Genomic DNA, 3955 nt, shown 5'->3' with positions numbered 1-3955 from the left:
TATTTTTTTTGGCACATATGAACATCATGCAATTCTGGCAAGAAGCTACAAACATGAGCCGGGTTGGAGTCAGTGGTGTCCAGTTGTCGACCAGCCACGAGCCAGTGAGCAGGGCGTGGCCCTCAGGTGTGGCTGTATGCTCGCCTGCCTGTAGGTCTGTCGCAGGTGATGGCTCCCTACCTGATGCTGAGTGAACACATCTCTGCATCTCTTACTTCCGCACTGGCGCGCATCTCTCGCTCTCTCTCCCCCCTCTGCCTCTCTGTATCTGTCTCTCCCCCCCTTACCCCCGCCCCCTCTCATTCTTTACTCAATGGTCCTCTTCTCCTATGAATGGCTTCCCTTTATGCACCCCGTCGGAGCAATGTCCCCTTGAGCCGGCTGGCCCCAGGCTGGCTGGCTGAGCCGCCCCGCCAGGGCTGGCAGGCAGCAGAGGGAAGCCCGGGCTCGCATTGGCACCCCAGCACCCCCCACCCCCCTACCCCCTCTCCTTTTCCCCTGGAGCCAAGCTACCCGCGTGGCTGAGCTAGCCACCCGTATGTGTGTCACCGAGTATACTCCGAAACTAGAGCGGACTCTCTAACTAAGCGTAACGTGGAGGGAAAGAAGTGCACTCGAGTGCACGGGGACTCCTAGAGTGCGGCTAGAGACGATGGGGAGACGTTAGGAAAGACACACCACTCGAGAGTTTTCAGCTTTTTGAGGGAGACCTTTCCGGGAGCTATGGCTAGCTGGGGTATAGTCCGGTCATGAACTGCCCCCCCCCCCCCAAAAAAAAAAAATATATAAAAAAATTGGAGTGGATATCACTCTTGATGAACATGACGTCGTTGTAACCCTCGCCTCGTAACTAGGAATTTTTACTTTCTGTGGGCCGGGAGGCGCCCGTTTTCCCCAAGTCTCCAGGGGCACACAGGCGAATAGAAGAGGTTCTAGAGAGGCTGAGGCCGGAGCGTGCGACAGTAACCCCTTTGCCCACGCACCGCCCGCCGCGGGACCGCCAAAGCCTCTGTCTGAACGAGTTAAAATGTTTCCGCCCGCAATCCGAAATTCTATTATATAAATCTTTAATTTTTTTTTTTCGTAAGCGTTAATTAATCTTGTAATGGTTCACATCGTCTAGAACGAGACGTCTAAATCCCTCTTCGACTAAGCGCTAAAGTGACAAAATTTATATACTTGCCGTAGCTCAAGTCACTTTGAATGGAGTTTGTCTCACAGTTCGTTTACCTCCATTCGAAAACGTTGACTAATGTTTAGACTAGGACTGATGTCCCCCCGCGCAATTTTAACATTTTAATCCATAGGTTACTGGCGTAATTGTGTCATTAACGTTTATTGTGGAAAAATGCATTTGGTACTTGATTTAAGCACATACTCCGACATACGCTTACACCAACAAACTAAGTGTGCAACTGCAAGTTAAATACTTGAAAGTGTGTGACTTGATGGGTACCTCACTTCTAAATTGAGCGTACACTGATTGGAGGCTTCGTTATGGTGATTGGAGCAAAGTGTCTGCATTTGATGAAAAAGTTCGTTTTTTGTAGAGTTTTTGGTGGAAATGGGCCATTTTGTCCAGAAAATGTGTTATTAGACTGTGGTTGGAAAGCGATTGGAAGGAGCGAACGTGCACTGATTGGAGGCAGTAAGGTATCCCTCGGTGCGACTACAAGTTGAATACTTGCAAGTGTTGAAGTCGGTGGGTCTGCACTTGCAAGTGCAACTCCTCGGTTGAGCACTTCCTACACAGCGAGCGTTCAATCTAAGGAACTGTTCAACCGGAGATTTTCACCTACCGAGTTGAACAATTGCAAGTATTCAACTTGCAGTTGCACTCTTACAAGTGTTGAGCAGTTGCACACTTTTATTATCAGTGTTTACCAGGTGGCTGATGAACCACTGGAGTGATGAACCCGGCTCACTTCTGTACCGCACGCACGAGTGCGGGCGGGTTGCCTACTCTTTATTCGGCCCGGCCCAAGGCACCGTGGAAAGGGACGATAGGCAAGCCCACCCGCACTCGTGTGTGCGGTACAGTGTACCTACAAAAGTGCGCGGGGTTAATCAGCCACCTGGTAAATCTGTCTCACTGAAATTGCTCTCAAATGATATGCAAAATACTCTGTATTCGATTAAGTGCATTTAAATCTTGGACCACGAGAACCCTCCTGGTTGTTTCGGTATCAGCATGCTGATTTGCAAATACATAGGCTTTGAGAAAGACCCGTCTTTCCTCGCGAATAAATTGAGTATTAATTGTATCCAAGATTCAAAGTTTTGAGGATGGCGAATTTGTATACAACAAGGTTAAGTTGACCTGTTTCTGCGGCTTCCTAAACTGACCAGTGAAACGGCACCCGGCAATGACAGAGGGATGTTGGAAGGGACGGACGGAAACGACATAAGTGTGGCCTTTGCGAGACATGCAAGGCTTCGGCGCAGCTAGAGAGGTGAAACAAAAGAGGAAAAATGAAATAAAAAGGCTCTTTGACAGTTTGAAGTTGGAGGGCTTCGAAAGTCGAGCCGAATGGGATGCGCAGTTGGTGCTAGGAGGGGAGGAGGAGGGGGACACTGCAGAGCACACGAGCCAAAACTTTTTGCGTTTGCTTATGTTTCCACTCGGGTTTCCCAGCCTGAAGATAATCATTGAGTGATTGCAAGTGATCGAGACAAACTGTACGCCGGAAAAACAAAGGTAGGAATCAGCACCCTTTTTGGGGTGTTAATGACTTTCGTGCCTTCACTCTCAACAAAATCAGTACAGTGCTGTAATTTTCAGAGGCAATTAAAGATTCGCACCCATGGAAGTGCACTAAAATGCCACAGAGATGCTAAGTTGCAGTGCCTTTTGGATAGTTTCGTACCCTTCTAATGGCATTAAAATTTGGGACTTTTATAACGCACTAAGTCCAACCTTTGTTTTTCCAGTGTTTAGAGTTCAACAGCTAGTAATATCAACTTGTCTGAGAGTGTATGCATTTAAAGCAAAAAAGAACAGAAATGGAAACAAAATACAAGTTTTTCTTCTGTTTTCCTTTTTTACGAATAAATTGTTCTACCAAACGTGCGTTAACTCCTCTAGCATTCGCGGGTGCTCAGACAGCCAACATCAGAGCTAACTCAGCTGATGCAATTTTTTTCCATGTTTCGCCAGCGAATGTTAGAGGTTTATTACTATTGAATACTGTTTGGGCTGAATGCAAGGAGGTACGGTACACCCAAACACAGGGCTCGGTCGCACCCGAAAAGGAAGATTGCTTAAGAAATTCGGAGTTTCATGCCATAGGTTTCATGCCTATAGGTGCTAAATCTTAGTGCCTCAGCAGAGTTTCAAAGCAATTTTCAAAGAAACTATATACCCTTCACACCTTCTAAAGGTGTGTGACTTAACACCTATGCTCTTTCAGTGTTGCCGCCGAACCATCTGACATCACTGAATCCTGATATTTGACACTAGAATCTCACGCCTAAAACAATTGGCGCCCCTGTCTCGTATCAAAACCTTTTCTCGCGACGACGGCAGCCAGTCAGGCAGGCCCAAGCCAGGCATGCAGACAGACAGGCAGCCCGGCACTGCCTGGCAGGCAGCCTAAAGGCAGCCCCCACCCAGGCTTTGGTATGTTGTGACACCGGGTCGGACGAGGACAGGCTGCCAGCGTCGGACCCCGCGGGCGGCGGCGGGCCCTCCAGTAGAGAGAGAGGGAGAGATAGAGAGGGGGAAAGGGGGAGTGTGAGAGGGAAGGAGGGAGAAAGGGGGGGAACGGGAAAGGGGCCGGAGCTGGGAGAAGGGGGTGGGGAGGAGAAGGGGGGAGAGGGGAGAGAGAAAAAACGAATCAACCGAGGAAAAACACCCATCCCGTCGCGGCAAGTCGCGGCCCGGCCCGTCCGGCTACCGCTGGCGCGGCGAGGGGAGGGGAGGCGAGGGGATAGTAGTGGCCACAAAACTGTTGCT

Source organism: Frankliniella occidentalis, unplaced genomic scaffold, assembly GCF_000697945.3.
Source record: "Frankliniella occidentalis isolate FOCC.00 unplaced genomic scaffold, Focc_3.1 Scaffold299, whole genome shotgun sequence".
NCBI lineage: Eukaryota > Metazoa > Arthropoda > Insecta > Thysanoptera > Thripidae > Frankliniella > Frankliniella occidentalis.
Note: the sequence above shows the minus strand (reverse complement) of the source record.